Below are 18,221 nucleotides of genomic sequence, written 5' to 3' on the forward strand. Positions count from 1 at the left end.
TTATAATAAAGGAGCAAACAGCAAATTTCTACATAATACGTTGTTATATTGTCTCTACTGCTATATTCTTTAATAAATTACTTCTATGTATAATAATGCTTTAATATCTTTTTATAAGCTTTTTTTTTAAGTTAACTCATTAAAAATCCATATTTATTTTTTAATTTATTTCACTCAATTTTAGTAGGTTTTTATAAATAAACCGAAAATTATAATCATAAATAATGAAACTAGACACTAATTAGCTGGTAAGTGAATAGTTTTACATGGAGTTTATGGTTAAAAACTGAAATAATTTATTGTTCATAAAACTATACGTGTTTTCATGAAAAGAGAATCCAATTACTTGATTACAGCAATTGAGTATTGAATTTAATTGTCAATTAAAATTTTATCAAGTAACCGCTCTTGGCTTCAGATCACAATATTAGACCGTGTTCGTATTTTGACAAATAATTAATTAAAATTTACTTCCCTAGAAACTTTTTAGAAAAATAACATAATCAAATCGTCGGAATACTTAATCGTCATGAAGTTTAGAAATAAGTTTTCAATGAAGTTCTACATCAAGAAAAGCTTAATCAATTTTTGGCTGAAGTTTTTCTTTATAAATATGCATAATTTAAAAGCCACTTTTAACTTTTTTTATCGTACGTAGAACTTTATGTTTGTCGCAGTAGTGTTTTTTTTAAACGTCCATTCCAGACTACCCAGAATTTCTTTAAATATACGTAAAAGTGTTTGCAGTCATATTATATTTTAGAATTATTTCAATATTGTGTTTACTTATGTACATTTTTTTTCTCACCAGGAAGGAATATTTTCCAAAGAAAAAACATTGCAACCGACATATTTAAAATTATAAAAATGCACTACACTACACACAAATAAAACTCTTAAAAAACTGTTTGGTGGAAAAAAACTATGGTGATTATATTATTTTATGGGTATTAATGGATTTAAACAGTGGATTACAAATGAAAAGGTTTTTCTGATGTTTCGAAACGATTATAATGGTTAAACTACGCGAAATCACCGTAAAAACTACCACCATAAACGTTTGCATTATCGTAGATAATACTTATACAACATCCACCGGAGTGGCACAGAACTAATAGTAAAAAGAAACGACCAACTTCTCACATCTATATACGATATACATTATACACGAAACTTTTTTCCCCCCATAAGAAAGTATATCATGTAACTGTAATAATTCTACTCTCTTCGTAGGCGCCTAACGGCTGAATATGATCATTATACGTTGTTTCATTCGATCGGTAATGTTATTTAGATGAGGTTTTTACGTTTGTAAGGGGTTCGATTGAACGTTAACGAATCACAGTAAAAAAAATGTTAAATGGAACAATATCATCGAAGGAGAACACAGTGTCAGTTCGCTTTACCAAAAACAGAACTATTATGGCAATTGGCAGTAAATATAACTATTATAATATGAAACATAATTTTGAGAAACATGCTAATTTACTCGCCAACTCAAATAATAATAAAAATAGATACAATCAAAAAGCAACGTATGTGTTATTAATTATTATACAATGTCTAACAATAATTTTTAAAAGACTGATTCGAAAAACCTTTGAAAATAATTTGTTTAAGCTATTATACTTAGCAATTTTATATTGCTGATATGCTAATGGTTTCATATTTTGTATCCAATTTTTCACAAAGATTTAGGAAAATATTATTTTTGTAAGGACGATAATAACGTAGGTAGAACGACGAGACAACGATCCGTATTGTACCTAGGTATTACTTTCGTAATATAATATACTGTAGCTCTTTCCGACCCCCCCCCCCCACACCACACCTATCAAATGGGCTAGATAAATTCGTATAATTCAGTAAAGGTGGAATGTACTCTCATTTACGTTATTCGCATTGAGCTCGGGCGACGGATATAAATTATGAACAAATATAAAATACTCCACCTTTACAATTTTTCACTTCTCTCCCTTAACAATGCCCCTGTGTGCTATTTACGTGGGGCCGGTTTTTTTTCCTGCAGGACATATATAAACACCGCGTATATTTTGGTAGACATAATTGATTGTTTTTAATTGAGTCGAGTGTGCATAATACGCGGCCCTGGGAATTCAACGTAACTGTTGGATTGTTCGGTTGTATTAAAGTAAAAAAAAAATAAATAAAAATTGGTCCTTTATTTATAAATCTCTCCGGTAATCCCTTGGCTTTGGAAATATTCTGTCCATCTTCTTTATCGCAGAAGGATAATTCATCAAAAATAAAATACACACTCACACTTACACATATACACACACAAACATATTATATACAGCGAGGGATAGAGAGCGAGTGAACCGATAAAAACCGCGTTTATACACCTGAAACAAAAACGAGCTTATCTTTTGCGCGAGAGGCGTGAAGCGAGATCGGCGGCGGTGGTCGTGCTGTGGACCTACAGGTGATGAGGGTAGGCGACGTGGGTGGAGAGGGTTGTGCCGCCACCGGTAGATGGATGTGACTAGGGAATAATAAATGGAAATTGTGTATATATACGTTTCTAACGGTGGCAGCGGTGGCAGCCATTGTTTGGCTTTTAATTGGGTTTCAACGTTGGGCCAGCGCAATAAATCTGGAAGAGTTACTACGAGGGAAGTTTATGTGAGCAACGGTTTTGTGGAACAATATAAAATATTAAGCCATATATATATATATTATATACCTATAATAATACAAGCTCGACATTCCGCGAAGAAATTGTAATCTTCGTGTAAATTTCCATTTGGTGACGTCACGTTTTTTCGCTCCCGTTTCGTATACCTGCATAACGCCCGCATATATTATATGATAATATGTACCCCAAGTATCTAATGTATACGGAGCTGGTGTTATTCTATGCCACTGTGGGTCTGGCCAGGGCACGTGCATAATTTATACCTGTGCGGCTGCGCCAATGCCTTTAACCATCTAACTTTGAATCGAAATACACTATGCGTGCCGTTTTCCAGATCAATCGATTATTGACTATTGACAGTGTGGTCGGTGGCGGTGAATTTTAACATGAACTATATGTTTTTAGGCTGGATACAAACATTTTGTTTCTGACCGATTTTTTGTAATTTTTTTCATTGCTATGTTTACTCATTAAGAAAACCATATTTGTAGAGGAGAAAAATCGATTATCGTGCTATGGTTTTTCTTTTCGAGTTCGTATCTACCAGCTATAACGAATGCACCTGTGGTGGTGGTCCAGTCGGCGGTATAGACGACGCTCGGGTGACAGAATAAAACACGTCCTTAGACGCGTGCAGAGGTCACAATGAGCAACAGAGACATCGAGCGTAACGTATTATTAATACTATTGTAAACCTCATAAGGACCTTGTGTCGAGGCGAACTGTAACCATCGTGGTAGGTTCTTTCTTTTGTCATCACGAATGCGTGTGATGTGCCTGTTATATTGTATATGCAAATTTATTTACATAAATATGGTAGACTATATATACATGTAGTAGATTATTCTCGTGTCGAAAATAATATGGCGATATCGAAAATAAACGCATAATAATAATATGTAGGTATACCTACATATATTATAATATCATACCGATATACCAACTACGGTAGGAATAAATGAAATTCGATTAGGTATACACAAAAGGGTTTCGTTCGCATTATTTTCGAAGGTTATTGATTTTATAAATATTTTCTATTCCTATATTAAGTATTTCCTAATACTTGTTTAAAAAAATAATAATAACTGCAGAGTCAGAAAAATACAGATGAATATTTGAGGTATTTTCAATAAATTATATTCGTAATGAGTACAATGGGCGTGTCATACTGGGAAAATTAATATTTTTAAAATTATAATATATAAATGTGCTGTTAATTGTAGTGTGAAAAAATTAAACATAATTGCTTATATTTGTGGGTGTCATTACATTACATTCAGTAGTGTATACAACATGGTAGAATAAAAACTGTACATTTTTAATAACATTTTTAAATTTACATAAAACTATAAAGACATTTATTTAGTGCCTAGGTACTAGGTCTAGAAATAGGTACATTTTTAGATAGACAGATCATCTTGGTCCTCCCTAATTATTAGTCTAACAATTAAGTAAAATATCTCTTTTATAGATTATTCATTATGAACTCTCGACTACTGGAATAATGATAATTATTGTCTGAAAATGTAATGTACAAACCGCAAAATAACTATGATTGTAAATTATAATAATATAATTGCGGATATCGTTAAATGCAGACTCGTTGGATTACATTTTTTTTCATCGGAACAGATGTATGGACTACGTATATGTTATTGTAGATAATTTGTATGCACTATAAAATATACATAATATATATATATATATATATAGAGAGAGAGAAAGTTTAATTCAGTTGGGAAGTAGAAACAACGTCGTTTTTGTCATAAAACAACAAGCAATTTGCACAGCAATTACACAACAATCGCTTTTGGCGAACGAAACAGAATAATTCACTTTGCGAATCATTTTCCAATTTTCTCTTTTAATTAACCGTCATAATTCAATCCCACAACGATTTTTCGAACCCATACCTCCCACATTTTTTTTAACAAATGACACGTTTAAATAAATGAAAAAGTAAAATCAATTATTCGAAATTAAATTATAAAAAAAAAACGTTAACGAATCTGTGCCACAGTTGAACGAATACGTTTGGGGAAATTAATATTCCTATATTTAGGTGTAGTTAGAAAGTATATAATATAATATATTGTTCCATGTACAAAAACGAAATAGTTAAGGGAAATCGGCAAAATTATAAATTCATTACCTATCTGCAGACATCCATTCGCGTTTGTAAATGAAAAAAAAATAATTAACGCAACGCGTTCGATTGGTCCGTAATAATCTCTTACGACCCGTTTTTAACACTTTGTCTTTTCTATTGTTTACATATTAATATTATAATGTACCTATAGATGTTATTAACGCGTACGCTGTCCGTTTGACGAAACGCAGCCATTACACGCGCAGGTAAAAGAAACCGCTCTGGTGTGTCCGAGCCATAGACGAGAATAAAAATATTTTAGTATTTTACATAATATTATTGTCGAGCGTTTCGTCAGCCGTTTCGATTTCGCGCTTATATACATATTATACCGCTACATACTGCATTAGCAGCGTATACTAACCACCTACCACAACCGCGTTCGGTCTTGTACGGTTGAGCGTTAACCGCGGTATACGCTGTGCGTGCGCTTGCAGACCCTGCGGCAGCAACGTTAAGCCGCGCTCCCGATCGCCCGTCTCCTCCGCGGTTATCATTGTCACAGTTGGCGTTCGATTATTGTTCCCGAGGACGGCCGCGCGCGTATAATATAATGATGACGACCGTCTCGTTCCCCGCAGAGGGATGAAGGCGCGCGTGGTGCAAGACGACCGTCTCTCGTATATATGTATTATACGATATTATTACATTATTACGACGTGTAGCTCGCGGAGATCGTCCGAAGAACGTGCGCGGGCGCGTGCGGAAATCGATGGAAAACGCGTCGTGATGTATACGATCGGACCGCTTTTAATATACGAGTTTAATGCCAAACCGACATCATCGACGTGAGACTTTTCCACATACGTGTGTGTGTATGTGTGCGTGTTGGAGTATTGTTCCGGCCGTGCCAGCGGCGCGTGTGTGTGCGTCTGGCATTATTTTGCACGCTGGGCGACCGTCGGAGCAAAGCGCCGCTCGCTATTGATTTCCCTCGGGCGGCGGCGGCGGCGGCAGAGGCGAAATTACCCGGTCCCCATCGTTATTGTACGACACGATGTTATATATACAGCGGAACGGACGCGATAAACGACAACGGGCCTGTGCAACCTTGGCCGGGTGAAGAGTGCGGCTAGATCTCGAGGTACGTGCGTATGTATCGCGTGTATATACATATACATGTCACATAACATATATATGTACGATCTAGGGATAGACGGGGGTGACTATAAGGTCGGAGATAATATATCATACATAACGCGTGTGTAGGACAACGGCAGGGGACGACGACGCAGTGGCACACGCATAAACGGCGTAATGATATGTATATATTATTATCATTATAATACAGTCGCGTGCGTGCGTGCACGACAATAATAATAATAATAATAATAATACCACAACTGTCGGCGTACGTGAAATCGATCGGATCCGAATGATATTATATATTATAGTAATAGTAATAATAGGTAGTTATAATAATAATAATTATTATTATTATTGTTATAAGCGATATTCGTGACAATAATATGAATATAAAACGAAAAAAAAAAAAACGTCGATACACCACCGACCGGAGGCACTTTTTGTGATTATTATTATTTGGCTCTTGGTCCCGTTATCGATACGCACGCGCCATCGCCGTATCGAATAATAACAATAATAATATTTTACACGTACCTCGTTTTACGGGTATAGTGGCGTGGTTGATATATGGTTTATATGTAAATATATTATATTATAGTAGTTTGAAGTTGCTTGCCGTGGAAACTGTCTCAGAAATGGAAAATTTAGGCCTTCCAAAAGTCGACACCGAGCGTTTTAGTATAAAGTATAGCGGCGGTACACACCATTCCTTCAACCCCGACACATGACACAAGCGGAAAACGGTTGATATTCTGCAGTATTACCGCCGCCGCCGCACGGTCAATGTGAAATGTAAAGAAATTACAAAGTTGCCTAATTTTGTGAAATGTATACATAATACCTATAGAACTGCACTTTGTAAAAAAATGAATACCTTATCGATAAGGTTGTCATTTCCACGGCGAGTGAGCATAAAAAATTTAACTTGCAGACCGTGGATGGATATTATAAAAAAGGGCACAATCGATAAAACGTGTAGGTATTGTAATAATAAATGACCACGTCGTGGTATTATATTATGATATATTATAATATCGTATAAAATATGTACGATATCTCATTTTGTTGTTCGTGAATTTTTTTTTTAATATCTTTAATCGTTGTGAAACGAAAAAAGTGAATCAAGATTAAATTAAAACACACGTGTTAGACGACCGGTTTTTTTTTATATACGTTATACATATAATGATTAATAATTTAACTTTTAAACCTTCACAACTCTCTGGTTAGCGAATGTAGGCAAATCAATGTACCTAATTAAACTACGTAATTTTTATTTTAAAAAAAAATCCTAGTGGATGTTGTTTATTTTATTCATTAGAATTACTCTTTTTACTTCAGTTATAACGATTTTTTATAGTTCAATAAATAAATAAATGGTTTCAATCAAAATTGCAGGACTTAAACGTCCAAATAAAATTTTTTTTATATAGTTGTATTTTAAATACCACTAGATTTATGATAAATTAAGTTATTTAATTTATCTTTAAAATTTACTGCTATAGTAACCACTAATAGTACCACTATTCGGTGTCTAAATAGACGAAACAAGATTAATTATTCGCAACACTGTCTACTTGTTTAATCCAACGTTTTTAGCATATAACGTGAAACGGCGTTATGTATAGGCAATATGGGTACATTACTGTGTAGGATAACATCAACGTTGTTCAATAATTAATTAATGCCATCCTTTGTGTAAACTTAAATGTTTTTTTTTCATTTAGATGTACCTACATATACTTGTTTGTGTTTTAAGTTTCTTGATTAAACTATGTAGGTATTCTTAATGACTATATATCTATCATCTATTTTAACAACGAGTCAAATTATAAGTGTACGTGGATATTATTATAGATAATGTTGTACAAACATCTTTAAGCAATTTGAGCTATTTTTATTTAAAATAATTAATTTCGTGTTGATTAGAATTCAATCTACAAAAAGAATCCTACGCTAAAAATGTAATTTAATGGAATTATATGTCCAATATTAGGATACATAGTTATTATATTTTATGATTATAACATTACATTTTTGAAACTCACCAACTGGTTTTAATTTAGAACGATAACTACTATTAACATAGTTTACCAACAAAATTAATATAATAATACATTAAGTATAAAAATCCTAACAACTTTTTATTGTTGACATACATCCATATATTATTACTAAAATAAATAAACTGTGAACACTTGCACTGGTTTTTATTACATACAAATGTAATCATATTTTATAACATAACTTATAACTTATAAGAATGTATATTATATACGTTTTTATTTTTATTTTAAATTAAAATCTACATAGGAAAAATAAAATATACTTCTACTCATATGAAAATACTTTGTTATAACTTATTATACAATATATCAATAGCATTATGTATGACCCATTATATTTTACGTGCTCACAATATTCATCCACACGTATAACACTGTAATATTTTTTAGCTTTATCGAAATCATATAATATTATATGTTTTACTAAAAAATTACAACAAATGCAGAATAAATGGAAAAATTTAAAAATATTTTATGTATATAATATTATATACTATTGAAATCGAGTGAACTTTTTTCTGTTTGATAAATTGCATGTATAATATTTTTAATTAAAAAATGTATATACTAGTTTTGATTAATTTTCATTTTAAGTATGCACAGCTCGCGTAATATACGTATGTATATTTAAAAAGTGTTATATATATTTTTTTTTTTTAATACATCAAAGTAATTTTCCAGAAGCGTTTAAAAAAGCAGATAAAACATTAACGTTTAGTAGAATAAAAGTACTCCTACTCCTTCAGATGTGTGACTGTAAATGTTATCACCTAAATTCTCGAGGAGACATTTTATTTTGGAAAATAAATAGATTTATGCGGTAGGAGGTTTAATATTATATTGAAAGGATATCGAAAAAATAATTTAATTTTATATAATATATCAAGAAAATTGTCTTATATAATATAATATTATATACCATAACATTGTTTACTTTATAAATAAAGTTAATGAATGGTTGACAATCTTCCATTTTCAACGATACTGACACATAAATAGAAGCCGGTTTACGTGTGACAGAAATGTCTGCTTCGTCTTATCCCATCAATCCATCGAATATATTTTTCTTTTTTTTCTTTTACACAAACACCTCCCCTCTTCGAACACCATCACAAGGACTTGTTGTATAAACACTTGCCCTTTCTGTTCAGCGGTTTTCCTCTTTTTACTTATTTCGCCTATACCTCTACACAACGTTACATGATATGTATTTTTTCCATAGAACTTTTTCCGTTACACAAACATGACCGTTACGATGAGATTACCGATTTGATCGTCAATACGAACATAAGGTTTAACGACAAAGCGAAAACGGTTTAACCACGTTTACATACAAACCGTTAATCGAATGTAAATACACCAGGACACGCACAAAAGCCCTCACAATGTTTGGAGACTTTTCCCGGTGACTATGTGGACTGTGGTGCATAACTTCGTTATGTCGTCGCACACGAGGAAAGGGTCCAAATGACAAATGCCGTGTGTAATTATAATTTCTGTTTACTCATTAGCAATGAATACATCCGACTGTAAAGCGATATTATTCCTCGTGAAAACGTTCTGAGCTGTTCTCTGCAAGACCGTGAGTTCCCAACAAACTAGAAGTCATATTTCGCCCTTTATTAGTGGAAAATTTATGAGACTGCATTTTATAAAAAAAAAAAAAGACAATAAAAGACAACTATTTTAATTTAATTTTTATAATAGTTATTGTATTAAATTTATTTTTATGATAAAAATATTATATTTTATACAATTCATTATTAAGATATCATTAATGACTTTGCAAGAATGAAATATAGAAAAAAACGTACCTACAGAATCTATCCAACTATGAGGAGTTTTAGCATTAAAAATGTACAGTTATTAACTAATGTACGAAATTTAATTGTTTTTGTGTGTTATAATTAATTAGAAACATGGTAACTTAAATTCTTATTTGTTAAAAATAAATGGTAGGTAATACATCGTCTAAATAGGGATATTTTTAAATTGCAATTTTTACGGAAAATAATAAATAAGTACCTAAATGCAAAATATTGGGGAAAAATTCTTACGCCTAAATATTTTATTGGATAGAAGTGATTTATTTTAGTATAGGATAGTGATACATTCAATTTACCATAGGAGAGGCGAATTGTTAAATCCACTAATGTTAATTAGATATCTTAATTTGTGGTTGTGAACTTTGGAAGTTCCTATCCAGATTGTTAATCATGAAGATACTAATTATATTATGTTATAAGAGCATTTCATTATGAAAACAAATTTTTTTCATTGAATCTCTGTACTAAATACTTTCGAATGGGGAACTCGGTGTAAAAAAAATTATTAGTTATTGGACTCTCGTTAATCGACTATATTTTTCTCACACACATATTATAATTATTACCTATGCTTTTGTCTCTTAACTATGAAGAACTATGAATTTACACAAACACACAAAAGTAAAATATGCAGCATAATATATTATACCGCATTTAATTACACCATGTAAGACAATGCCCGTGTATAATAATATCAATTATAATATTTAAATCGTTATAGTTTTGTTTACTGTCAACCGAGAGGTGGAACACACGTCGACATCGGGTTATAATATTTGATAAAACACCGCACAAGTCGTCTCTCGTCCGTAAAGATATAATATAGTAATTATTACGCACTTCCGTTATATTTCGGTTGGTTTAAATATTCACGACCCGTTAATGACTGTTGCTAAAATACTTAATGCGTTGTTCGAGAGATCGTTTGTTAATAATTCAATTTTTACGATGCTATTTTAACACATAACTAAACGCCGTCCTATTACAACCCTGCTAAATTATTTACGAAAATGTAATGTTTTTAAATTACCCCCCGCATTGTTGTGAAGCACCGCAAGACTGATTAAAATATTATTTTAAATAAAAACAGACTAAAAAAAAAAACTATAAACAAATTACGAAGATCGTTATAGGCTGAAACTTTGCATCCATCGTGTATACAAAATGTATAAGGTTAATGTTTCGGATCGTTATCTGCTTTGAAATCCATACTGCACATAGTGTGTATATAGGTACGTATATTATTATATTGACACGCGCGCGCACAGACAACGATGAAAGTGACTAAGAAGAGTTCTTCCCTTTCCTCTCTTTTTTTCAAATGATATATATTAATATATATAGCATAATGTAGTTTCGCTGAGTATATAATATATAGGGAGCTCTTTCCCGTAACCAAATACTCGAAATTCAATTTTCCACATCGCGATAATGATTTTGCCCATAGTACCTACCTATATATTATTACGTATATATTCCTTTTTTTCTTTGATGCGAAAGCCGCAGTGGCCAAAGAAAATGTAAACGATCGAATTCGGCAATGCTTTTTTATTAAGCCGCAAAATCTTCACCACAACCGCATTTCTCCTCTCCGCATATTCCTCGATAATATTATAATATAAACGCAATACCTAAGCGTTATATATAATAGGAACTTTTGAAATAATTATTTCGCGATGCCTACATTACGTCATAATGCGTATTTTATTCGGAGTGTCTATGCTTTTTGTCGTTAAATATTTATTCCTCCCACATAATAATTTATTCTGTACATTCAGATGTATCATAGGTACTATTACGTTACTGCTCTTTAAGCAAAATGTTTTCGAGGCTTTTTACATTTATTTTTTCCGAAAGAACCTGCAGCAGTCTCCGAGCTCTGAATGATTAAATAAACTCGTCCTTCGATTTTCCTGTACCCATCGACCTGGAGGATAATCATTATCAAGTATATCCTGCAGTATGGATCATAATAGTACATAATATATTATATTATAAGTGTAAGTGGGCACAATAGTGATAATAAGTTCTACTCTGCAAACAAGCAACATGTCCATGCATTAATAATATAAAATATAATATACTACCTATATACAACGGTATAGTATAGTGGGTATGCCAAAACATTGATGGTCGAAATAAGTTATTTTTTTTAACCAAAATAAACTTAAAGGATGTACTATATAATATGTCAGGGTGATGTATTTTTAGTACCCTTTTTAAGCAGTTATGCGCACTTGGTGTTTTTTTAATAATAAAATAGAATATATTTTGAAGTATTATATTTAAAAAAGCTTACAATATAGGTATACTGGATCTTTTAGCTCACGAGATTATAATATACTTATGAGATAATTGAATAGTGTAAGAATAATATGTCTGCTTTTGCAAAGATTTGAAATATCTAGACGGAATAAGAGACAACTTAAATTACAGTAAATTACTTTTATAAAACGTATTGAAACGATTTTTTACTCTTAAAATATTGTAATATTCTTAAAAAGTTCATTCAATTGTATTCGGTTTTTTTTTCTTAATAAAACACCACTTGAAACCCTTAAGCCGTTGTCATTACATTTCCTTAATGGAAAGAAAATTCACCTCGGCGTTTGTGGTGGTGTTGGTGTATATTATGCATTCGTGTGTGGTATAGTGCGGTATTATATTATTATCGAACGATGGCACAATTCGGCTTGCTCAAGTATAGATTAGACGACAGATCATGGTAGTAATAATATAATATATGGGTCAAAACTGTTTTATCATTAGCGCCACCACGGCGGTGTAACGAGCCTGCTACGGTGCAGAGGTATAACGTTAAGCCTCCGCCGACCTAATGGCGTAAAGATTGGCCCCAAAATCTCGAATTATTCCTATTAACGACAAATACGATGCAGCTGTAACCTACGATATTATTTTATAACATTGCCCGTTTGTTTGTTTTATACATGAAATCGTGGTTTCGAAAAGTCGTACATAGGTACGTAGGTGTTATATGTCCATACAATTAAATTTGTAATAATTAGGCAAACGCAACAGTCATTTTTTTTACAAATGTAATTCTTACATAAAATTATAAAAATTAACAAAATACGGTCTAACGCCCTGCAAAAACAATACATTAAGTAATAAGATAGGTCTAGTGTAAGTCAATAATAGGTACAATATGTATTAATAACTGTATAGTATATAGTAGAATAATATGTGAAATAAATAACAAAATTAGAGCTGAGAGAATATGAGTGGTCCGAATGAGATATATGTGATGACATACATCGGTAAAGAGGGACGACAAATGTTATTTATTGTGTTTGTTTTTGTCACTAAAATTATAAATAAAATAATGCTCTGAGAACAAACACTCATATACAGTCATACCTCACACCGTGACTTTACGAGCAAAGTAATATGCTCACTTATAAGCGTCAGTCGCTTGAATAAACCACGTTCTTACGGATTTTCGAGTAAAATTATATGGCATCTTGGCGTGAACTTTATTTTTGTAGACATATCATTTCAATTCATCGTTATAATTATTATTGAGACAATGTTATACAATTAATGATAATCATAGATTTAGATAATTTTAACAAAACGATTAATATCTAAGAATAAAAAAATATTTTGATACAATATAGTAGTTTTACTATTATGCCGACTTATCTTAAAACGTCGACTCTTAGACCACCAGAGCCTCTGGTCCATAGGCATATATTATAATGTACCTATGCAGTGGTGGACGGTGGTATAGTACAAATTAAACCTCTTTGGACACAAGTTTACAATAGGTGTAACTATCAACCATAGTATAACGAACCAAATATATAAATCAAACTTTCATCTGTAATATCAGTGGTGCACGCAGGGGTAGGGTACTAGGGTTCTAATCCCCTCCCCCCTGAAATGTCTTCCTTTTACAAATCTTATTTACCACCATTTCAATACACAAAGTCGACTAATTGTTGGTCATTTTTAATAGATATAAAATAAATTGCTAAATATGACAAAGACGTCAAGATTCATGGTTTCAGTTTTTTTTTTTTTATTTAGAACATTGCTAAGTGTCTGCCATAATCGTTGTATGGTGTATCATCATGTATCATCGTCCATCGATTATGACCACGTTTATTACAACCTGAAGATGCAAGGTGACCAGGATCACTATAGATGACCAGGTGTCCAGTTAAACACTCGAATGTTCTAAATGTAGACTAAATTTCAGACTAACTATAATTTGTTATAACCAATTATATAAAAACTGTTAGGCAAAAAAAAATGTAAATTATTTACTCAAGTAAAATCCTGTGTACGCTACTGTGTGTAGTACACTCGATGGTTATACACTATATAACATAGGAAATCCTAACTATCGAGAGTGTATATCGAATGCAATATACCTATCTATATAGATAATAATAAAATCCATATATCACACCACAGGCTATACACAAATCACTAATTAACCAGTGTTTGTTGTTCGCAAAATATGATCATCGTTTTCACCTTGTGCAGTGTGCCTTGTGCAATATGTGTACAATATAATATTATATACCGTTATATAACATGGTGGAATTTTCAACCACACCTACCATGGTGTTTGTGTTGTGCAAGAAACATGACGATGTGTATAATATAATACGCCGATATATACTAAGGTTATACATCGTCATACTTTGAAAACCAATACATGACCTCTATGGGATCGGATATTATATTATAGCCTTCCACGCACCATAACACACACATACCTAGGTGGAATCTCGTCGCGACGAGAATTCTAGTTCGAAAAATAATTGTTATTACCCGCCGTCTTGTGCACAGCAGTTTATATTTTATTATTATTATTATTATTATTATAGTGTCCTCGCGTGCTCATTGATCGTTTGCCGGCACAATAATATGATATCGCGAGAGCTACTCATTTAACGACACGGAAGCACGAGGGACGACGGCGGCAGCTATATCTTTAACCTGCAGCTCCTCGTCCCCTCTGCACTTTAGGGGTTATCGCTACCCATTAAATCCGAAAACGGTATGACGAGACGTCTGTGCGCGAATCGACGCCGCCGTCCGCCGTATAGTTATAATATTATTGTATGTCTACTGCACACGTATATAACGAGACAATGCAAAGAGCCTTTCAATTATAGCGGACGAGATCGTATAACACGAGAGATGGTCCGGGTGTATTATAGAGTGAAATCCTCCCACCCGCTGAAAAATTGTAGACTGACCGTTTCTGCAGAGAATAAACCCCATAAAATGAATTGGAATTCTAGAATTCTGCAACGATAACCATTTTGGATCCACTTCTCGTGGAGAAATCATATTAAATAAAATGACAATAGCGTATTATGGAGTTATTATAAATTAATATAATATTGTGAATATAAATACGCCTATGTGGTCGCTTTCGCGAAAAGGGTGGGTGACTGCAGCGCTTCCAGCGGTTAAAATGCGTAAGGGGTTATTAAAACGATTGACAAATTTCACTGACTTTTTGAATAGGTAAGATCGTTATTGTCATGTTTATTAACGTGTTTGTTGGTAGAATTTAAATAAAATAAAACTGCGGCAAAATAAATCGTTTTTTTAATATTAAATAAATAAATCCGTCCCATGGCAACGCGCAATAAACAAAATAATGAGAGCCACTGTTTACGGGAAAATCAACCACTGGAAGTGCTGCAGTCGGCCCCACCACTTTTCGTGAAAGCGACTCGTGGTCTTATTCTAATCTATCGATAACAAGTTTAAAATTACACCAAATCGATGATTGATATTAATATTCCTAGTGAGTATATAATATCATACAATCGTATACAATTTAACCGAATATTGATATTCACCACGAGATCTCAAGCCCGTGACATAAACCCATACATACTTAATAATATCATAATGCATCACGCTTATGTATTAGTTATGTGATCGGTACGTACGTCTTATGTTATTATATTTTATTGAATGCAACGGTCACGTACACGACACAAAGTGGTGTCCTATTATGTCGTTGTTATAGGAAAATTATTTGCTTAAATTATTGTCACGAATATAATAATAATATGAATAAGACAAAATATATATTAGTCGTCTAGCCTTGGAATTAAAAAAAAGAACGAGTGTCTCTAACAATTAATAATATGGTCAGTAAACATGTTATAATTAATTGTGATTCATCGACTAATAATTAAAATATGTATCTGTCTTTCATGAGCTCTAAGTGATATTATTTTCTGCACGCATAAATATGAAATGTCAAATCTAATATTATGCAAACGACCCCTTTGCGCAAACTTGTGAACTCTGTGACCCTAAATGTTGATTAAATTTTATTTAAACTATATTATAAGCAGTATTTTTCGTAGACATGGTTTTTTAATGCGTCTATTGACTAAGTTGTCGTGGTAACACGATTTATAAAAATATACCACTCTAATTATAGCTGGTGTTAGTAGTATTTGAAATTAGAGATGTCGGTCGATATTATAGCCTTTCTTTCATTCAGCTTCCTTCTCCTGTACACAGGTTATATTACTGTACAATTGTTGGCAAATATTTTTACCTTTATAATTAACATTTAACACGTGCCTACAATATAAATACATTTGCTGGTGCAATAATGAACGCAAGTATTGCTTTGTCCATCACAATCGTATCGTATTTTGATATATTATTATATTGTTTAGATGAAAATCTATGAGTGTCAGATCTTCAGCTATAAAAATATTAAATATTTAAAACTATAGGTAGGTAAATATATTTTTTAAGGCGTTATCGTGGTGTACATTGATCTTAATTGTCTAATACTACAGCATGTAAGTTATTGTATGACGTGTGTTTAGTTTAATCTAAAATCTACATTATGCACCTATACTCTATTATTATACTCGTAGAAAACATTAATAAGTAATAGGTAGTAGTGACTAGTGAGTAATAATGTTTGTGCGTTTGTTCCTGACCAGTACCTATTGGTATTTTTGGAACAAAAAATCTACACATATTATTATATTTGCATTTGCATTCGATATCATAATTATTATAATATATAATGTAGTGCTGCTGCTGCTGCTGCAAGTATACCTATAACCCGTATTGTTGTTATTCGATCGCAAAGTAATCATTTCAACTATCGTTTTAATAACAGTAGCTTGGGTTCGACGCCACGTTAAATGTGCGATTGTTGATTATTATTTTAGTAGTCTCCGATAATAGGTATATTGTCACAATCATTTTTTTTTTTTTGAAACGGATACGTCATGTGATAAACTTATAAATTATCATACTAAAACATTGATTAACAAATCCAATCGCATCTAATATAATCGACTTTATAATAATTATTGACAATACTCATGCAACGTGAACCATTATATAGGTATTATAATAATATAAACAGCAGGTAATATAAATCTAAGCGCTCGTACCGACTCATGATCGTGCGACGATATACATCGAACACAATAGATATCATAATAATAGGTATAATATTATATTAAAAATTTGAGTATTGGTTGGTGCATTGGTTATCTACTCGGGGTAGATAACCGTGGCACGTATACATACCTACATACGCAAAATCGGCTATTAACATTTGGAGGGGATTTACAATACTAATAAAAAATAGAATAATAGCATACTTGATGCCAATAATTATTTATAGAGGTTCAACCACAATTTCCCCTCCCACTCTTCTTCCCACCGAACCTCCTATCATCCCACCCTCCCTCCCCCTATGGCACCAACACTATTCTCGATATGTACGCTACCACTAAACTTGGGGATCAATTTTAACCAACAATATATAAACCTACATAATATTAGTATATTATACTATTATAGTCAATAACCGTATTATATAGTCATGTACAATTCGGATCGTGAAACGGTTACCTAGCTTCGTATGTATCGGTTCCCTCGCCACGCCACGACACCACTGACCACCGTCCACTCCCGAGGTATTCGATTTCAGACGTATTTCGCTTGTCGTGTGCCATTTCGCAATAATATTTCAAATCTACCATAGCTGCACGCCGTATACGTCTAACCACGCATGTATAGTCTCGTACCTTTTCCCGTGGTTGCATCTTTCGCCTGTCGTCTGCCATTTCGTTATAATATTTCACACAATATACTCACTGCCGCATCTCTGTCGGCCGTTGACAGTTTAAGCTCACCGAGTGCGTCATATTACACCCCGCACCAGCACCCCTCCGCACACAATACTCATCCCTCCTGCTGATGTCGTTTTAAACCGTCTTCCGGTCGTCTTTCGCGTGCTCGTCGTCCGAATGCGCCGCCCGCACAATAGGACGTAATGATGATACACCCCACACAAGAGAGACACTTATGAATTATAACGTTTGGAACCAAAGATACCCAAAAGACAACGGTATAACACACATTGTATACCTGCCTAATAATATATTATATGC

The 18,221-nt window shown here is 32.8% G+C and overlaps 1 protein-coding gene across 1 annotated transcript in view; it reads left to right on the plus strand.

Moving 5' to 3' along the window:
• LOC100164501 (amyloid-beta-like protein) overlaps window positions 1–18,221 on the plus strand; it is a 101,711-nt gene that overhangs the window by 73,128 nt on the left and 10,362 nt on the right.

The sequence above is a fragment of the Acyrthosiphon pisum genome, chromosome A1 (assembly GCF_005508785.2).
Source record: "Acyrthosiphon pisum isolate AL4f chromosome A1, pea_aphid_22Mar2018_4r6ur, whole genome shotgun sequence".
Lineage (NCBI taxonomy): Eukaryota > Metazoa > Arthropoda > Insecta > Hemiptera > Aphididae > Acyrthosiphon > Acyrthosiphon pisum.